Below are 15,626 nucleotides of genomic sequence, written 5' to 3'. Positions count from 1 at the left end.
TGTCTAAATCAATCAATCTTTTTAGCTAAAGTGTCATGCTGTTCTTTAAGTTTGGTTTTCTAATTAATCTTTGTATGCTGGCGTATCCCTTTATCTAACCCGCTTGGTTTCCTTTATATTGTCTCGCAATCCACATTCGGTTGTGCCGGATAAATGCCTAAATCGGCGGTAGAATCATCAAAGACACCTACTGCAGTCGAGACATCACGAGCATCCAAGTCAGATATCCCTCGCAGAGTCGAAAAGATGAAGTATCAATATCAGAGAGGAGGACTGAGGGAATCAAAGGTTCAGAGTGTCTGGGAAAATGTAGGTGATACTGACCTAGGGCATATTGATATTCAAGATTTCAGGGACCGAGTTTTCTCCCCTAATGCCTATGGCAGGCCTAGGCGGATGATGGAAAGTGGCATTGCCCAAGCAACAGGATTTCCCCCGACAGTGCAAAACTATGAGCTAGTAGTAGAAGTTGCCCGACATTACCAGCCAAACTCCGGATTGGTGCTCCTTGAGAATATGGTCCTTGTTGACTTTACTCCTGAGGCCATTGGCGATGCATTTAATATTCCCCTCCCAAACAACCCCATAGCAACAACTATAGATGAAGCGTAAGTGGCATATGATATGAACCCTGCCAAAAGCAGAACACTGATAAATGAGGAGTGGTACAAGGAGAGAAGACCTCCAAGCGTCAGGATTGGGAAAAAGACCCCTAGGAGAGACTTTCACAACGAGCATGGAGACATGGTCACATTGCTCAGCAGGATTATGGGACTCCCCCAATCCAACTACTTTGAAGAGTGGATGTTTTACTTCATAGAGCAGGTCTTCGCTGGTAAATCCAAGTTTGACTGGGCTCAGATCATAAGTGACAACATCCACACCCAATTGATCGAACTTGAGGCAAAGAAATACTTTACCATGACATCCTATTTAGTTTACATGTTCGCCAGAAACCAGCCACTGTCGGGTTTAATCATGAAGGGTGAGATCGGGAATGGACCCAATCAAGTGAAGGTATATGATTGTTATCCACAGCTACACTATCAGGACATATCTCAAAGGGAAAAGAACAGCCCTGCCTATGCAGTTGGTCAGTATGAGCGCGTCAATGCCGCCTTCACAATGCGCCTGGTCAAGCTGATGCAAGGAGGACTACACATAAGGCTCTCAGAGCAAGCTACTATTCTAGTACAGAGGTATGGTGTCTGGTTCATCTAGTTCCCACGGTTCTCCTACATCCAGATAGTTGTGGCTTTGAGGGTGCTCCTTTCCGACTTCCGCGATACCCAACTGACAAGATAGTTCTCCTAGAAGTCGCAAGGCAGTCACGTCCGACGAACAGTTTACTCAGAGACAGGAAGCAGTCTGGATTCACCTTCCCTATGATTATAGGTAACCGTGATGTCCATCTACAGAACCCAGCCCAAGCAGAGGAATCCTTTGCAAAACTAGCCTCCTACGGCCTACAAGAACATTTCCCAAGGAAATGCTTTGATCACGACAATTTGGCAAAGAAGGCCTATGGCAGGCGATACAAAGCAAAGGAATCAGTTGAATATTATTGGAAGAACTGCTCTAATAACTATGAGGTCCGATGACGCGAATATTCAAGGCTGAGTGTGCAACAAATGCGACTCTATGAATACCGTCGGGTCCCAGATCAACTAACAAATTCAGGAAATTGCCTACAAGTCCAAGAATTTGAGGCGGTAAGACATCTTTTGCCAGGCATCGATTGGTCGTAGGATCCAATCACTGATTTTGAGGCGGTTATGGCAGCCCCAGGAAGATATACTGACCAATGGTTGCACCAGCAAATTGAGGGAGTCCAATTCACCTACCAAATGATGGGTAGCCTTGATTCTCAATCCTCCAAAGATGAGGGAACATCCAGTGCACCAAAGGAAGAGGTTGAAAAGCCTGAAAAAAGGAAGAAGGCTAAAGCTAGCAGAGGAACTCGAACATCTAAAAGAACAAGAAGGGAAAAGATCCCTATTAGGAAACCAGAGGTCACTTCATCATCAAAGGACCCCAGTTAATCTGATGATGTAGTTGAACTAGATTATATACCTGCTCCGCCTTCCCAGAGTGATATTGACGCATTTGGAGTTGATGATCCTCCTGCACCCAACATGCTAGATACCGAGGTAAGAGCCATTGAACCAGCCGAACCTGATAATCAAGTGGAGGAAGGAGAGATTCCATCCATTCAGGGGCTGGAGACGCATGAACCCACCCAGCAGAGCCGCCATGAATTGCAGCTGCATAATACTACCAAGGATGTCTCCACTGTTGAAGGAGAGCAAAGGACAGATGAGACCCGCGAGCCTGAAAGGACAGAAGAGCAACCATCACATGAAAATACTAGACAATTGTTCAGTGAAGTGGGAGAAAATTCAGCTGCGAGCAAGGAACTTGACACTTCCTCCACTCTTCCATTAACCGAGCAACTGCAAATATGCAATGAACCGACTGAAAACATTAAAGAACAAAGTGCCAATTTAACCATAGCATCAGCCCAGACTGTACCTCAAGAATGGTTAATTGCTCGAGCTCATCGTAAGGCAGCCACCAAGCCACCCATTGACTTGGAGGACATCTTCTCATGCATAGACCAAGCCAAGGCCAAGGGAAAGAAAAATCCTAAGGCATATTCCCAGATAACCCATGATGAGCAAAGGAACCATACCCTTCATATCGCCACCCCGCCTATCGATAAGCCAGCAGATCAAATTACACTGGCTGATTATAGCATCACAATTGTCCCCATCAGACGAGCCACTAAGGAGTAGGAAAGGGAGGAATTCAAAGACTGTGCAAAACGTGCTCAGACAACTCGAAGAAATAACAACTGAAAAGAACATGTATCGAGCTCGTGCTGAATAGGTTGAGGGATACATTGATCAACTCCTGAGACCATTGCATAATGCTTCCGAATCCCACATTCCCCCTACAACATTGGCACAAAGGACCACCACAGAATTCGAAGGAGTATGAGATACTGTCAAGGCCATCAAGGAGTGGATGCGAGGCATTAAAGAAAGAGGAGAGCAAATCTTCAAGGATCTGCGCAAAATGGCCCTCCATAGGGAAGCCATTATTATCAAAATGTGTAAGCTGAAGAAAGAATGCTACAACACTCATGAGGCAATTGCCAGGGCATTGCCCCTTATTAGGGCTCTATTTTGGACTTGCTCTCAAATCCCTTCTATTGATGCTATCCTAAATCCTTATTGTGTCAATACCTTCGAAGAGTGGTATTGGACCTTCAGCATGAAGGACAACATGAGGGATAATATCAATAAGAAGCATGATAAGTATGATGACACTTTATCAAATGTGAAGGATCTTGGTGAGAGGATCCTCAAATCCATGGTTCCCGGTGGAAAAATAGTATGGAGGCTAGTGAAGTGCAACCACAGTGGGAGGATAGGCTTAATCCCAGGGTCACTTACTTCGTAGAGGATCTAGATTTTGCTGTTGGGCTGCAAGAAGACATGTCATGTTTTGAAAATTACAAGTCATACTGGAGAGAGGAGCTGGAGAATTTGGATAGCCTCCTACAGGGTATCCATTACAAAATGTTCAATCCACCTATGCCTCCGACGACCGAATTATTCAAGTTATGCCTGAGATTTTAGGACTACGTTCGGGTAGAGCGTGCAGCCGATCGGGATATCTGGGGAGAGTACCTTTACGACAAGGTTGAATTCATCACCAAGGAATCTATAGCTGGAAAGGAAAAAGTGCTTTCCTAAAGTGATTTATTTTCTTTCAAATTTGAAAAGGTCACTTTTTGGCCAAAGTTCATATTTGACTTCCAAGTCAACTGTAATCTTTAAAAAGCTTTGTGCATGTGCACTTTTTGAATTATTATGGATAGCTTATATTTTAATTACCTTTTTAGGTAGTTATTGCTCCCTTTGGGGTAGTTACTGATATTTGCCCTCCATTTATGGGTATGGCTACCTTTTGTAAGGATGAATTTGGGCCACTTGTTTAGTTTAGATCTTGGCCATTCATCTGTTTTTGGAAGCCTATTTAAAGGGGACTGGTTTTCCCTCATTTTGTAAGAAGTTCATGGATTGTTGCTGAAGCTCTGGCGAAATTTACACAGGATTTAATGCAAAGTTAAGATTGTTTCAATTTCATTGTGAGTGCATGGTCTCCTTCTTCACCAATTTGAATTATTCTGTTATGTTTCTTTCATTTCTCTATAGCATTTTCTCGATAAACATCTGATAGAATCCTCGCTGTTCATACCATTAGGGAATGACTGATTGTCATTCCTTCTGCATGGTTAATCTGAACCCTCTCACATGCTTAGTTCGGTTATTAAACAATTAGTGAATGAATATAAAATTTCTGAATCTATGTTTAATAACATGAGAATCTTATTTTCCTTGAAGATCGCACTAGATTCTTACAAACGTTGTGCTTAAATAGCTGATAGTGTTTAATCTGGTTATTTGGAGGTGTCTGTATGTTTTTCTTGAATATGCTATCTTAGTTAAATAGTTTAGACTTTCTGTATCTCTTTTCCCTATCCCTCTTTTTCCCCTTTTTTATCAAAAAGAATCTGCAGTCCAGCTGAAATAGTATCATCTAACTGGAACCAATCGATAATGAGACTGTTAGAATTTTAGGGAACTCATCCAGCAATTGTCCATTTCACCATAAGTCCCCTTTGTGTTTCCAGCAAAACACATCAAACCACTGAGTAATCCCGCAGTCAAGACCTGACAATCAAAACCTTGAGGTCGTTCCCTTTGATCAACAAAAACAGCATTAGGGATTTCCTTATCTCAAGAGAGGATAGGATACTCAACCAGTACATTCTATTCTGCGTTGGCCGAATGGAGTTTGCAGCAATGCACCTTTAGACATGTCAACAGTATCCTACTACAGAAGAAAAAAAATGATTACTCTCAAGGCTTGAAAATTTAAAATTCAAAATACCTCACACAATCAGTTTCTCACTCACTCAAATAGGAAATTAGCAAGAAGATTGAAGAGTGTGGAAACAGGTCTGAATGACTACAATGAAAATGAAGACAACATACTATTAAAAAGCAATTCCAAGTTGATGTAACATGACTTTGCAAGAGAATTGGTTACACAACAGGTGCCAACAGAGAGGAACAATCTCATTTTGATTCAATCTTTAGGAATGCTAAATTTTGACTTAAAATCTCAAAATGTGAATTTAAATTAACTTTGAAACTTTCAATTTGAATGTGTGATAATATCAAACACTTCTTGTACCCAAATTCAAAAAGTGGCACACCTGAACCCAAAACCCTTGTAACCATCATTAAAAGCTTTCTATAGTATATGTACTTCATAACATATGATAAATCAAGTTAACTTTGTATTGATTTATTTTGATCTGACTGACTATGAGACCTGGTCTCAAATCATATTTTCCCTTTTCTGTCAGGCTTTTTACATTTATTTGACTTTAACTTCATTGTATTAAAATTCTATTGGACCCACAATCAGCGGAGGCATAGTTTTTGGTCTCTCAAGTAAACCCACTCATCTAACGGAAGCTACTCAACTGGACTTCCTCTGCAACAATTAGTGTTATTTCCAGTAACTCCAATCAACTATGATTTAAAGTCTTCACGCTTTCATATTTCTTAAAAACTATAGCTAGATAATGCTTCAAAGTAAACTGCCTAGATGCGGGAGCTAGATCGGTATTTTTCACCAATATTTGTGGACTTGACGATGCACCACAAAGTTTTTGCTCTTTGTTCTGTTTTTATGCAATTTCTCCTGAAACATCCATCTAATTACATGTTAAATTCAAAAACTTTTGGATTAAAATTGCATAGGAGGTTTTTATATCAATGGTTCAGATCACACTTTGTCATCCCTCATCGGGATAAGTAGAGCAAAATAGATTGCACTCTCAGATCTAATTACATAGTATAGTCTTAGTGTGAATAAAAAATGGATTTCAAGAAAAACCCCCAAAGTTGGAAAGGCCTTCGAATTCAACTCTAAATAATCTAGATAGCATGTTGAGTCTTTGTGAGATTTTGTCAAGATCAAAAGCTCAATGAAAAGTACAAAAGAGAGACAAAATAGATGATAGGAATAAATTATATTCTATCAAGATGAAAATACTGATCAACTGGATCATCAAGCATTCTTACATACAATGAATATGAGTTTGCTTATATAGGCAAGGCTCTATGAATGTAATCACACAAACATGACATGTGGCTCAATAAGAAACAAGGGTAGGTAGAAAATAGGTGTGGTAGGTAGGAGAAACAATATAATATTCCACATGAGGTGGATCACCCACCGAATGTGGAATGTAACAACAAGATAAGACCACAAAAGGTGGAAATTCTCCTACACACACTATCCCAATGTGGCACAAACACCCAAGTGTCTCATACCCAAACTACTATGATGTGCATGTACCTAAGTAAACTTAAGTAAGGTGTAATAATATCCAACATGAATAATTAATTACACCAACAGTCTGCAACCTAAACATATGGGCAATTATATTGAAGACGTTTTAAAACATTAAAAAAATTATTTTGTATTAGGACATGTTGTCACAAAAGTTGTCACCCTTGTTGAGCTATCAACTCAACAACCTTGTGAAACATGGAAACAACCTTGAAGTATGGGACCTAATCTTCGACGACGGCCAGCTTCCTTCTTGATCCAAGTCCAAGTGTTGAACCAACTCAACACTTCAAATCCTACTTTTAAACCTACCCTAACAACTTGCAGACGAAAAGGGAAGGACATGCTAAAATGAAAGGAGGTGATGCACCAAGATAAGAGATGTTTCTCTCCCCGCCTAGAAATGACACAAATAATCAATTGAAATGCCTTGGAGATGCACAAACTTCAGTTGCATGAGTGACCCCAAACGCATATATGGAGGTTAGAAATTGTCAAAAGGGGAGAAGGTTTCCCATGAGTCGCACCTAGAATAGGTTAACACAACATACACGTGAGAGAAAGACACCAACATACACTTACAATGAAGGTAAGAACATATACACAACATGCATAAGTGGAAGGAAGACAAGAATGATGATTTCAATTCATTATAAGGCCAATGGCCGAACTTACAATTGCATAAATGCAAGATAAATACAAGTCTTCAAAAGAAGTGAAAGAGAAAAGGATAGCTCAAGCCAACAAGGAGAGTACCCTTTACAATGAGGCTTAATAGCTTTCATATAGAAAACTGGTCGCAGAGGAGAGACCATTGGTCAAAGAAGAGAGACCCTTGTGTGTGCAGATGAATTTCAGTCACGGAATGCAAGGAAGGGCATGGACCTGACATGGTGTACATGCAAGCAACCTGGCCATACCCTGACAAGGCAATCCCAAGAATAAAAGTACTTCAGAAGGTTGATTGCCTGACATTCCAAAGTCAGAGCATGCAGGCATGACATGAAGGTCAACAAGTAACCATAAATAAGCATGGCCTTGCACTCCACCAGATGGAAATCTTGCAAAAATCATTAAATGCACCCCTGTAGCTCCATGAAAGAAAATGTACAAGTCGCAAGAGTTGGTAGAGCATTAAGGCTTTGAGTGTTGATCACACCATCTAGAAGTGTTGCAAGTCGTCAGAAGTCAGAAAACTTTGGGAAACTTGGGTTTCCAGAGTCTGGGAGGAAAAGGCTTAGGAACTTGGGAGCTTCAGGTTCTGGAGTTATGTAGTTCTGGGGAAGAGAAGACTTAGGAACTTCGGAACTTCGGGATTCTAGGAAAGAGAAGACTTAGGAACTTGGGAATTTCGAGGTTCAGGAGTTACGAAATTCCAAGAAAGAGAAGACTTAGGAATTTGAAAACTTCGGAGCTCCGGAGTTACAAAGTTTCAAGGAAGAGAAGACTTAGGAACTTGGGAACTTCAGGGTTTTGAAGTTACGGAGTTTCGAGGAAGAGAAGACTTGGGAACTTGGGAACTTCGAGGCTTTGGAGTTACGGGGTTCCGGAGAAGAGAAGACTAAGGAACTTGGGAACTTTGGGGTTCTGGAGTTACAGAGTTCTGAGGAAGAGAAGACTTAGGAACTTCAGGTTTCCAGAGTTCTAAGGAAGAGAAGACTTAGGAACTTTCCTTCTGACAAGACAACACTTAAACAGTTCACGCCTCCATGGGTTTTCTCCTTGATCAACTGGGGCAGAGCTCACTTTCGTTCTCTTTTTGTTTCTTTTTCTTGCTCTTGTTATTTATGTCCCAATTATTCTTTGTGAAACGGCTCTCCATCATTAAATCTGTGTGCCTTTAACGTTTCTGCATTTCTAATATCAGTTTTGTCGGTTTTAAAAAAATTATCATTTCACTTGAACATTTCACCACGTATAAGGCTCACCACAGTTCATCTTATCATTTGCATTAAGTCTTCTAAAATAAGTTCATTGCATTTTCTTTGTTGGTTTTATTCTTTCCTTATCTAATTCGTAGCTAACGTTAAACAATGATTTCAATCTTTTTTAACAGTTCGGTTTTTTAAAAGATTAAGTTTTTATGTTCTTTATCATACTCTTTTCCTTTACTATAAAACTTAAGTCCCCTTCCACATATTCTAAAAGTTTTAAAAAGTTTAAAAGATTCAAAAGTTTATTAAGTTTTTTTAATATATAGAAAGTTTCAAAGTGTGAATCAAAGTTTTACAAAAGAAGTTTTTTTTAATATAAATCTTTCTAAATAAAGTTTTTGTTAAATGAAAATAGTTTTAAATATTATTTTTTGTTTAAATAAAATTAAAGTTTTTAAATAATTATTTATATTTTTATAAATAAGTTTTAAAAAAATATTATTTAAAATTTGGTTTATTTTTTATCAAGAGGTTATTTTTTGTCTTTTAATCAAAAGGGTAATTTATTTTTATTTTTATTTTTGCTATCATGTCTACTTTAATTTCGAAAATTAAATTAAATAGCTCTAATCATCATTCATGGAAAACGCATATTTCTTTTATTTTTCGTTTCAAGCACCTTTTGGATGTTGCTATTGATAAAATTTCAGAGCCCACTACAACTGCTCCTCAAGCCGACCAAGATAGGTGGAAGGCTCAAAATGAGGAAGCACTTGATTTAATCAGTGTTTCGATGGTTCTTGAATCGTATATTGAAAATTGTACAAAGGCATATGAAGCATGGGAAATTTTTAAAACAACTTATGATAGCTCAAATGAATCCCACAAAATTCAACTTCAAGATCAACTCGAAGATCTCAAGTATACGGATTTTAAAACCATGGATGAATTTCTTAATGGTCAATTAACTGGTTTAGGAGTTACACTAGCTGATATACGTTTAATTCATCTTATTCTTAAAAAATGTCTTCCTCGTCAATTTCAACAATTTATTACTAATATTCATGCTCAGCTTGTTATTCCTAGTTTAGCTACTCAATTAACTTATGATATTTTTCGTAATTTATTACGTCAAAAGGAAGCTAAATTAATTCAATTTGGTAGTCATAAAAGTAGTGAACATGCTTTTGTGTCTAAAAATCAAAATCTTAATAATCATTTTAAATCCAATAATAATAATAATCATAATAATCATTATTGTAATAATAAATTTCATTCTAAATCCTGTAATAACAATTCTAATAATAATCAAAAGAATAATTATTCTAAGAGGCCCCATTGCACGTATTGTGGTAAGGATGGTCATGTGACTCATAATTGTTTTAAGAAACAAAATGGTAAAAAGCCAATGAACCAAAATAATCAAAAACATAAACCTAATTATAAGAAAGGTAATAATCATGGTAATTCATCTCATCATGCATTTACTTATAGTTGCAATGCTTCAAAGCCTCTTGAATGGATTATTGATTGTAGTGCATCTCAACATGTTACTTCTCATAAAGAAATTTTTTATTCTATGCATCCCAATACTTCGAATATTCCTATTCAACTTGCTAACAATTATACTTGTAAAGTAGAAGCTATTGGTGATGTCAATGTTTCTAATGGTAAATTACATGATGTTCTTTATGTTCCTAAATTAAAATCGAATTTGCTTTCTATTGCTAAGCTTTGCCAAGATTATAAGATTGAATTCTATAAGGATATGTGTTATATCATTGATCCAAAGCATAACCAAGTTATTGCTAATGCTAAAATGGACAATGATAACTTATTTGAATTTTATGAGTTTGCTCGTTCAAAGTATTGTTTGCTTACTACCATTGATCTTAATGTTTGGCATGAAAGACTTGGCCACATAAATTCTAATAATATTTCCTTGATGCAAAAAACAAATATGGTAGATGGATTGCCTAGCATTGTTCCTTCTAAGATTGTATGCACAGGTTGCATGAGTGGTAAGATGCATAGGGAGCCCTTTCCTCATTCATAGTGACCTTTTGGGACCCATGGAGAATACCTCCATCGAAGGATCAAGGTATGCACTTACATTTGTTGATGATTCTTCTAGGAGAACTTGGATCTATTTCCTTCATAGTAAGGATCAAGTTCTTGATGTTTTTACTGAATTTCATATGTTTATTGAAAGACAATTTGGTTTTAAGATTAAAATCCTTAGAACTGATAATGGTAAGGAATATGTTAATAATGCATTCAATGGTTAATTGAAATATTTTGGTATTAAACATGAGCTTACTATTCCTTATACACCTCAACAAAATGGTGCAGCGGAAAGGAAGCATAGAACCATTGTTGAAATGGCTAGATGTTTAATGCAAGCTAAGAATATGCATTATAAATTTTGGGCTGAAGTTATGGCTTGTGCTACTTATCTCAATAATAGAACACCTACCAAAGCCTTAAAGGATATAACTCTTGAAAAAGCTTGGTCCAGTAGAAAGCCAAATTTAAAGTATTTAAGGATTTGTGGTTTCATTGCTTATGTTCACAAACCTAAACAAAAGAGGCACAAATTAGATTCTAAATCTTCTCTTTATATATTTGTTGGTTATGATGAACATTCTAGAGCATATAGAGTTTACAATCCTATCACTAACAAAGTTAAAGTTGCTAGAGATGTGTGTATTATTGAAAATGGTATTCATGATTGTTCTAATGTGCAGGATAATAAATTTATTGAAAGTAAGGTTGTAGTTGTGGAAGACAAACCTCGTTCTCTAAACCCTACTCCTCCTCTCAACCCTACTCCTAATACATCTATTTCTAAAAGTGATAGTGATGATGATCATGATACTTCTACTCTTAATTATTCTTCTTCTAGTGATGATTCTATTACTTCTAAAAGGAAGCCTAAATGGTTTAAGACTTTGATTCAAGAGAGATGATTATTTAGCTAGAATGGATAAACTTAAGGCTAGAAGAATAAATTATTGAAATTATGCTTTGATGACTACTATTATGAATTTAAATGATCCTAATTCTTTTGAGCAAGCTAAAAATCAATCTCATTGGCAAAATGCTATGCAAGAAAAATATGATACTTTGCTTGCTAATGAAACATGGGATTTAGTTTCTTTACCTCAAGGTAAAAATCTTGTTTCTTGTAAGTGGTTATATAAAACTAAATTGAATGCAAATAATGAAGTTACTAATTTTAAAGATAGATTAGTTGCTAGAGGTTTTTCTCAAATTGAAGGCTTAGATTATAATGGAACTTTTGCTCTTGTTGCTAAAATGCCTACTATTAAACTTGTTTTTGATTTAGCTTCTAATATGAATTGGCTCATTCATCAAATGAATGTTAAAAGTGCTTTTCTAAATGGTGATTTACATGAGGAAATTTATATGTCTCAACCTCCAGGTTTTGTTAAGGAAGGTAATGAACATTTAGTTTGCAAGTTAAAGAAATCAATTTATGGCTTAAAACAATCTCCTAAGAAATGGTATTCTAATATAAATGCATTCTTTTTTTCTCAAGGTTTTATTAGAAGTAAAAATGACCCAAATTTATATATTAAACATAGTGAACATGACATTGTGATTATTATTTTATATGTAGATGATTTAATTCTAACTTCAAGTTCCAATAATTTGATTTTTGAAATTAAGTTTCAACTCAATCAAAAATTTCAAATGACTGATTTAGGACTTTTACATTATTTTTTGGGAATGCAAATTTGGCAAACAAATAATGGTATTTTTTTAATCTCAAAGTAAATATGTTCAAGATCTTTTAGACAAGTTTAAAATGAATGATGCTAATCATGTGTCTACTCCTTGTGAATTAGGAACAAAGTTAATGCTTGATATGAATACTCCTTTAATTGATGCTACTTTATATAGACAATTAGTTGGAAGGTTAAATTATTTAACTCTTACTAGACCAGTTAATGCTTATAGTGTGGGTTTAGTTTCTAGATTTATGTCTAAACCTCAACAAACTCACTTTAAAGTTGAACAAAAAATTTTGAGATATATTAAAGGAACTCTTAATGTTGGTTTATTTTATGATGCAAATTGTGATTTTACTTGAAAAGGATTTACTGATTCAGATCTAGGGGGAGATCCCAATAATGGGAAATCTACTTGTGGATATTGTTTCTTTGTTGATTCAGGTGCCATTTCTTGGAATAGTAAGAAACAACAGTCTACTTCACTTGGTTCCTTCGAAGCTGAATATAAAAGATGCACTAATGCCTCTAAAGAAGTTTTATAACTTAGAAGATTGCTTGAAGATTTGGGGCTACCTCATCAAGATCCAACACCTTTGTATTGTGATAATCAAAGTGTCATTGCCTTGGCTAAGAATCTTATCTTCCATGCAAGGACCAAACATATTTCTCTCCAACACCACTTTATTAGAAAACAAATTGAAGACAAGCAAGTTTCACTTCTATATTGCAAAGGTGAAGATCAAGTTGCAGATATTCTAACAAAGCTACTTTGTAAAGAGAAGTTTCAATTTCATTGTAAAAATCTTGGATTGCAACCCATTGAAAGGTTTGATGTAAACTCCCCAGGTAGAGATTAAGGGGGGGTGTTAGAATATTTAATTTTTACTTGGCTTAGGTTTATTGTATTTAGTTTGAGATATTATTTTGAAATCCTTACGTGTAATTTGTCCTCTTGTACATGTGTGATGACAATTTTCCTTTATTAAGGAATATTAGTTTATCCTCCTTAAGAGGATGTTGACACATTGCATACACATATCATGAATGGTGGCATTCATAGATTTGGGAGTTACTTTGTATCTCCTCTTCTCATCTCTATTTAAGAGATGCTTCTCCTTTCATTCTTCACTTTATGATATCATTGTAATGAGCTTCTCTCTCTCTCTCTCTCTCTCTCTCTCTCTCTCTCTCTCTCTCTCTCTCTCTCTCTCTCTCTCACATTCATAATACACAAGGGGTTTTTCTTTGTTTTTCCCCTTTCAAAAGCTCTTGTGTCTCTTCTTCAAGTTTTGGGTGATTGCTCTCAAGTTGCTCTCTACTTTGGTAACATTACTTCAATCAGTATACTTACTTGGATTTATTTTTCATTTTCTTGATCTTGTATTTCCTTTCAATATCTTTGATCGGTTCTCACTGATGGACCAAGGGTGTCATAAAATGACAACATTTTGGTGATCTTTGCAAGATGTTTGCCTGCTACGCATGAAATCCAAAAGCCTTAGTATCCATTGGACACTGGGTTACTGAAAGAACCCAAAACATGTGTGTGCCATCACTTGGAGGGAAACTGGAAACTAGAATACACACCCTCTTAAGGAGAATGTAGCAGGTGCAAAAGCACTTGTGAAAGCAAAACAACTTCTAATCTAATATTTGCATAGTCATCACGACCCTCTTTAGAAGCAAGGCTTGAGATGAATCACATTCACTAAGATTGGAAGAACTTCGCCATCAAGCTTGGAGAGATGAAATGCATTGGCCTCCTTACAACTAGTGATGACATACGGACCACTCCAAATAGCATCAAATTTGGAGTGTCGCCCTACTTTAGCTATGTCTGCATCCCACTTGAGAACTAGATCTCCCTCCTTGAAGACCCTATTAGTAGCCTTTTTGTCAAAACCTCTCTTGACCTGTTCTTGATGAGTCTCAAGGGTATGCATAGCTTGACCTCTAATCTCTTCCAGCTCAATTAGCTCAGCTAGTATTACTGTCATGGCATCATTCTTTGTCAATTCTAGCTAACATGCTAGTTCAAGAGAGGGTAACTCTAGGGAAGTTGAGAGTCTTGCTTCTTTCCCATGCACCAGCATGAAAGGAGAGTTACCAATCGCCCTCTTGGGTGTGATCTTGTCAACCCATAAGGCTATCCTCAACTTAGCATGCCACGACCTTTGGTTGTCTTCAATCGTCCTTTTGATTATCCTAATGAGGTTTTTGTTGGAAGATTCAACTAAGCTGTTACCCTGAGGGTAATAATTGGATGACATATTCAAGTATACACCATGCTTAACTGCACAAGAACTGCTTTGGGTTCCAAAGAATGCCTTGGCATTATCTCATATGATCGTGGAGGGGACACTGAATCTTGTCACAATTCCATCAAGGAATTCCAACATTGAGGCTTCAGTGGCATCCCTCAATGCAACTACCTCTGTCCACCTAGTGAATTAGTTTGTTGAGACCAAGATCCACTTGTCACCAGCATTAGAATGTAGATTTATCATGCCAATGAAGTCCAAACCCCATTGTGTGAATGGTAGATCTGCTCGGATAGGGTGGAGAGGTAGGGCAGCTAGCCTTTGCTTTCCAGAGAAGAAAACACATTTCTTGCAATTCTTCACCCACCTATGTGAGTCACTGAATAAGGATGGCAGTAATAACCAACCCTCATTATTTTGATAGTTGTAGTCCTTGCAAATAAGTGGCCCCCTAAAGAGACATCATGAAATTCTTCTCACAATCTACTGACTTGATTTTGCTCGATGCATCTTAACAAGACTCCATTAGAGTCTCTTTAGAAAAGGGTGCCATCCACTAAGACATAAGAGATGGACTGCAACCTGAAATGCCTTCTTTTGGTTGTGTCTAGACCTTGGGGGTTATCTACCTTCCATTAAGAAGGTGGTTATATCACTCACCCAATTGAATTGAGTGTCATTGCTTGTTGGTTGATCCTCTTGTAACACAAGGGCGACCTTTGAAGTAATCTCAGAAGATGAGACAAGTTGTTCACATAGGCCCCTACCTCTTACAAGCTTGGTGATCTTGATGTTGATGTCGTATTCCATGACCTTGGTTATCCACCTGGCCCTCTTCTCACTAATGTCCTTGTTTAGAAGGAAATCCTTGACACTTGCATGTGGAACTAAGAGTTGGATCATGTTGTTAGACAACATGTGTCTAAACGTTTTCAATGCTCTTAGAACAGTGAGGACCAACTTCTCTGCATAGCTATACCTGAGCTCATAATACTTTAATCCCTCAATGAAGAAGGCAATAGGTTGCTCCAAATTATCATTGTTCAGTTGTGTTAGGGCAGTTGAGATGTTGGATTCTCCTCCGAAAGTATAGAGGATAAAATCCTTTACATAGTTAGGATTAACAAGAGTAGGGGCCCGAGCAATTGCTTCTTTAATCTCTTCAAAACCAACCCTCCCTTCCTTGGTCCAACTGAAAACCATGTTTTTCTTTAACATGAAAGTGGGGTTTTACCATGGTGGCAAGGTTGGGAATGAATCTCCTCACAAAGTTGATCCTACCAAGGAAACTCTGC

The sequence above is a fragment of the Cryptomeria japonica genome, chromosome 4 (assembly GCF_030272615.1).
Source record: "Cryptomeria japonica chromosome 4, Sugi_1.0, whole genome shotgun sequence".
NCBI classification, from domain to species: domain Eukaryota; kingdom Viridiplantae; phylum Streptophyta; class Pinopsida; order Cupressales; family Cupressaceae; genus Cryptomeria; species Cryptomeria japonica.
Note: the sequence above shows the minus strand (reverse complement) of the source record.